Source organism: Bufo bufo, chromosome 2 (assembly GCF_905171765.1).
Source record: "Bufo bufo chromosome 2, aBufBuf1.1, whole genome shotgun sequence".
Lineage (NCBI taxonomy): Eukaryota > Metazoa > Chordata > Amphibia > Anura > Bufonidae > Bufo > Bufo bufo.
Window position 1 is genome coordinate 285,177,792 of NC_053390.1, and position 6,593 is coordinate 285,184,384.

At 42.0% G+C, this 6,593-nt stretch overlaps 1 non-coding gene across 1 annotated transcript; it reads left to right on the top strand.

The window, feature by feature from the left end:
• Positions 1-3,468: 3,468 nt before the first annotated feature.
• Positions 3,469-3,554, top strand: LOC120992677. The gene has a single exon (XR_005777070.1). It is a non-coding gene; the product is annotated as a small nucleolar RNA SNORD71 (small nucleolar RNA).
• The last annotated feature ends 3,039 nt before the right edge of the window (positions 3,555-6,593 follow it).

Sequence of the window (6,593 nt, forward strand, 5' to 3'; positions counted from 1 at the left end):
ATAATAGCATTCTGATTACAGAATGCATAGTAAACTAGCGCTAGAGGGGTTAAAAAAAATAAAATAAAATTTAACTCACCTTAGTCCACTTGATCGCGTAGCCCGGCATCTCCTTCTGTCTTCTTTGCTGAACAGGACCTGTGGTGAGCATTAATTACAGGTAAAGGACCTTTGGTGATGTCACTCCGGTCATCACATGATCCATCACCATGGTAAAAGATCATGTGATGGATCATGTGATGACCGGAGTGACGTCACCAAAGGTCCTTTACCTGTAATTAATGCTCCCCACAGGGCCTGTTCAGCAAAGGAGACAGAAGGAGATGCCGGGCTACCCGATCAAGTGGACTAAGGTGAGTTAAATTATTTTTTATTTATTTTTAACCCCTCCAGCGCTAGTTTACTATGCATTCTGTATTCAGAATGCTATTATTTTCCCTTATAACCATGCTATAAGGGAAAATAATAATGATCGGGTCTCCATCCCGATCGTCTCCTAGCAACCGTGCGTGAAAATCGCACCGCATCCGCACTTGCTTGTGGATGCTTGCGATTTTCACGCAACCCCATTCACTTCTATGGGGCCTGCGTTGCGTGAAAAACGCAGAATATAGAGCATGCTGCGATTTTCACGCAACGCACAAGTGATGCGTGAAAATCACCGCTCATCTGAACAGCCCCATTGAAATTAATGGGTCGGGATTCAGTGCGGGTGCAATACGTTCACCTACCGCATTGCACCCGCGCGGAAATCTCACCCGTGTGAACGCAGCCTTACAGTCCCCTCTTTACTAATATCCCACTAGAGGATGATAATGGAAAGTTCTAGGGGACACTATAGAAATATGCTGACTTCAACAGGGTCCAAATAGGGTGGTCATGGAATTGCTTGATTTTGTGTTGAGCAGCAGCATTTGTTTTTGAGGATCAATTTTATAAACAGGTATCTGGGATCACTATGGCCTGCAATGTGGCACCAATTTATTCTGTAATGTTTATGAATCATATTGAAGATATTTTTGTGCAGGGAAATTTTTGGTCAATCAATCCAAATTATAGTTGTGGTCTATGACGGCCTCTATAAAAGCTAATGAGGGTTAGGAGACATTTACTAAAAGAGGCTTTCCTAAAAATGTTGTAATGACACAGGTAGATAGGATTTGGAAAGTAAACTAGGGTCAGTGGTGTAGCTATCAGGGAAGCAGGGGAAGCGACTGCTTAGGGGCCCAAGCTTAAAAGGGGCCCGACACAGTACTGAATGTTTTTAATAGATCTACAGGCTTCCCCTATGTACTGCTGTGCTGTTCTTTATAGAAGCAGGTACTACATATAGCAGCAGCGGTGAAGCTCCTCCCACTGAAGGTCTTGGCTAGTGAGGAGAAGACACAGCACTCTTCCTCCATGCTGTCTCCTCCTCCTATGGCCGTTCTCACTCTGATCCACAGTACTGGCACAGCTCTTGCCAGCACTGCTTTTCGTTTTCTGTTGGCTGGCAGCTTACTATTACATCTGCTGCCGGCCAATAGTAGAATGTCATGGGATCAAGCCCTTCCAGCACGAAGCTAGTGTAGAGCAGGCTAGCTGCTCCTGCACACAGAGCTCTACCATGCCTGCCCACCCTCCCTCCCCATGTGTCCTGTTCTCTAACCTCTGATTACCCCCTCCACTGCTGTCCCTGGATGGCACAGGGAGTGAAGGCACCTACTTCTCCAGGTTGGATCAGACATCAGCTATCTACAAGTAAGGTGTCTGTGTGTAATAGGTGTATATAAGTGTAAAACTATGTTCATGTGTATATGTATATATATATATTTATATATGTGGTGATTTCATGTATAAGTGCATCCATGTATGTAGTGACTGTGTATGAGTGCGTCCATGTATGTGGGGAGCACATTTATGAGTGCGTCTATGTATGTGGTAAATGTGTGTATGAGTGCGTCCATGTAAGGGCGGGTTCACATCATCTTTATGGATTCCGTTTTTGTTTTCCGCTATAACATGGTTATAACAGAAAATAACGGAATCCATAAGACGGAAGTCAAAACGGAAGCCTTTAAGAGGCATTCCGTTTTGATCCCTCATAATAAAAGTCTATAGGCAGCATAACAGATCCGTCCTGGTTCCCGTTATGCAAAACAGAAAACAAAGTCCTGTCGACAGGACTTTTTTTCCGTTCTGCATAATGGGAACCAGACGGATCCGTTATTATTCCCATAGACTTCTATAATGATGCAAAGCAAAACGGAATCCCTTTTATATGGCGATGCAAAATATAACAGATTTTTTATGAAAATGGTTTTATTATGCAAAAGTAGTAAAACATAGTAGTAAAAAAACTTGGTATTTTTGGTATATATTTGGTATTTTTATATATATGTATTTTTGGTATATTTATCCCAAAAAATTACATAAAAAGTGATCAGAAAGCCAAATGTACCCTAACATGTACCCTTGTCCTGCAAAAAAAACAAAAAAAACTCACACATCAAACTCAACCAAAAATGTAAAAAGTTATGGCTCTTAAAATCCAAATCCCATGTTAGAAAATCCAGATGACGCTCCTTTCCTTCTGAGCCCTGGCTAATTAGTTTATGACCACAAACGGGGTGTTGCTGTATTCAGGAGAAAATAAGTAGCAAATTGTGGGTTGATATTCTCCTGTTATCCCTTGTGAAAAAGAAAGTTTGGGCTTAAAGCACCATTTTCTTGTAAAGACAAAGGTAACTTTTCATTTTTACAGCTAAGTGTATTGAATTCTTGGGTCAAAGTGCTCACTCCACTACTACTACTACTACTACTACTACTACTACTACTACTACTACTATTCCTTGGGTGGTATGGTTTCCAAAATGTGGTCACTTTTTGGGGGTTTGTACCTCAGGGTCTCTTCAAGTGCAACATGGTGCCCAGGAAAAATAGATTAACCCCTTCCCGACTGCAATCTGTATATATACGTGATAGCTGCACATAGCTATCACGTCTATAAACGTCAAGACAGTTCTTTAATCCAAGCGCTGCAAAACGCTTGGATTAAAGCTTCTGCCCTGCTGCTGTCACGGACAGCATACAGTTCAGTAATGCCGGCAAGGGACCAATCAGAGTGGCCCCTTGCCGACAATCGATCCGATTGGTTAGTCTGTGCAGACTAACCAATCGGATCGCGGCAGTGAAAAAATGCCGGTTTCAGGCTCTGATCTGCGCTCTGCAGATTAGAGCCTGAAAGCAGGTAGTGTTCCTCATGCCCCCCGATCTGTACCCCTCCAAGCCCTTGGTGCCCCTCTGTGCCCCCCCCCGATCTGTGCCCCTCTCCTGCCTCCTGCGCTCATCTCCTGCCTCCTGCGGTCTGCCCCCTCCCCGCCCTATGCATTAGTCCTGCCCCAGCCTCCCTCAATGGCATGCTGGCGGCCGAATCACCCCCGACCCCCCCCCCTTTCCAGCGCTGCCCCCAATCCTGTGCCCCCGCTGTGTGTGATGGCGGCGGCTCCATTCCTGAGCCGCCGCCATCAGCAGAGAGTGTCAGCTCTATGCTGACACTCTGCTGTAACCCCATAGATGCCGTGTCAGCAGCATCCATGGGGTTAATAGAGGGAGGGGGCTCCCTCTCTCCACCATCGGGGCTGCTGCGCTGCGATTGCAGCGCCCGATGGTTGCCATGGCAACCGGACGCTTTCCAAAAGCGTCCGCTGTTGCCACCTACAGGGCATCTGCAAGAGCATTGCAAAGTATAGTACAGCCATCAGCCCCACTGGATCTTCAAGATCCAAGAGGGACTTGATAAAAAAATAATGTGAAAATAATAAAAGTAAAAATAAATAAATAAATAAAAATGTAAAATTAAAAAAATAAATTGCCTTTTCCTATAAAAAATAAAAATACACATATTAGGTATCGCCGCGACTGTAACGTCCATCTCCATAAATATATCACATGATAGACCCCGTCCGATAAACACCATAAAAAACAAAATAAAAACTGTGTAAAAAAAGCCATTTTTGTCACCTTACATCACAAAAAGTGCAACAGCAAGCGATCAAAAAGGCTTATGACCCCCAAAATAGTACCAATCAAACCATCACCTCATCCCGCAAAAAATGATACCCTATTTAAGACAATCGCCCAAAAAATAAAAAAAGCTATGGCTCTCAGACTATGGAGACACTAAAACATCATTTTTTTTGTTTCAGAAATGCTATTATTGTGTAAAACTTAAATAAATAAAAAAAAGTATACATATTAGGTATTACCACGTCCGTAACGATCTGCTCTATAAAACTGTCACATGACCCAACCCCTCAGATAAACGCTGTGAAAATAAATAAATAAAAACTGTTCCAAAACAGCCAATTTTTTGGTCACCTTGCCCCATAAAGTGTAATAATGAATGATCAAAAAATCCTATGTACCCAAAAATGGTACCAATAAAAACCTCAACTCTTTCTGCAAAAAACGAGCCCCTGCACAAGACGATCGGCAGAAAAATAAAAAACATATGGTGTTCAGAAAATGGACACACAAAAACATAATTTCTTTTTCAAAAATGCTTCATTATGTAAAACTGAAACAAACCAACAAAGAAAGTAGACATATTTGATATCATTGCATCCGTAACAACCTGCTCTATAAAAATAGCACATGATCTACCCTGTCAGATGAATCTTATAAAAAATAAACGGTGCCAAAACAGCCATTTTTCGGTTACCTTGCCTCACAAAAAACTTAATATAGAGCAATTAAAAATCATATGTACCCCAAAATAGTACCAATAAAACGGGCACCTTATCCCCTAGTTTCCAAAATAGGGTCACGTTTTGGGAGTTTCTACTGTAAGGGTGCATCAGGGGGGCTTTAAATGGGACAAGGCATCTAAAACCAGTCCAGCAAAATCTGCCTTCTAAAAACCATACGGCGTTCCTTTCCTTCTGCGCCCTGCCGTGCGCACTTACATCAGTTTACGACCACATGTGGGGTGTTTCTGTAAACTGCTTATAAACTTCTAAGCCTTCCAATGCCCTAAAAAAATAAAATGACATTTCCAAAATGATGCCAACATAAAGTAGACATATGGGAAATGTTAAGTAATAAATATTTTATTAGGTATGACTTTCTGTTTTAGAAGCAGAGAAATGTAAATTTAGAAAATTGTGAATTTTTCAAAATTTTGGGTAAATTTGGGATTTATTCATAAATAAAGGTGAAATATATTGACTCAAATTTTTGACTATCATGAAGTACAATATGTCACGAGAAAACAATCTCAGAATGGCTTGGATAAATAAAGGGTTCCAAAGCTATTACAACATAAAGTGACGCATGTCAGATTTGTAAATTTTGACCTGGACACTGGGGCATCAATGACCCTTGGTCATGAAAGGGTTAAAATGGAAAATCTGCAAAAAAAGTGAAATTTCACCTCCAGTTTGCTTTAATTCCTGTGGAATACTTATAGGGCTTACAACATTTCTAAAATCAGATTTGAATAGTTGAGTAGAGGGGTGTATTTTTTAAAATGGGGTCATTTATGGATGGTTTCTATTATGTCAGTTGCTCAAAGTGACTTCAGAATTTAATTGGACTATAAAAAATTGATTTGGGAAACTTTCTTTAAAATATAAAAAAAAATGCTTCTAAAATTCTAAACCTTCTAACATCCTACAAAAAAATAAAATTACCAAAATGATGGCAACATAAAGTAGACATATGGTGAATGTTAATAACTATTTTATCTGTTTTAAAAGCAGAGGAATTAAAATAAAAAAATTGTGAATTTTTCCAAATTTTTGGTAAATTTTGATTTTTTAAATAAAAGGTTAAACATATTCACTCAAATTTACCATTAAGATGATGTACAATGTGCCACACAATTTTTTTTTATCTCAAAATGGTGTGACGGTCACGTACATTACACACAGGGGGGAGGATAGTGACCACTGCGCTCCACCCTCACCCCTGGCCCTGCCTACTTGCCTTGCAAGTCCTAATGACAGGGGACAACTAGACGGCAGTCCCTAACTTAGGATACGTGCTGGGAAGACAGACAAGACAAATAACGGAATGTGAACGGACCGGGTCAGAACCAAGAGACCTACGCAGTACAAAGGGTTAAGCAAAGAATGATCAGGAGAAGCTGGGGTCAAATACCAGGAGAGTAGAGAAGTACCAGAGGAGTCCGCAAAGAGTAGTCAGGTGGGAGCCGAGGTCACAATACCAGGAGGGATGCGCAGTACAGGAGGAGCAGGCAAAAGATCGTCAGGGAACAGGATCAAGTGAGTAATCAGTAGTCCAACAAATAGCCAGGAACCTAGAATTAACAGGCAACCTGTGGCCAGCAGGCTGCCTGTATTTATAGCGGGGTCTGAGGGTCATGTGACGTGGCCAGCGTCACATGACCGACAGACAGACAAGTCGAGCATCGAGTGATCAGCTCGGCGCTCAAGGCAGACCTAGGAGCAGGGAGCCTCCCAGCTAGCAGGGAACGAGGCAAAACACAGATCCTCGCTCCCGAAGCTAAGCAGCAGTTCTGCGGCTGATGGGAGACCGAGTGCGCCTTTGGCGCCCCGTGACAGTACCCCCCACTTTTACGAGGGGCCACC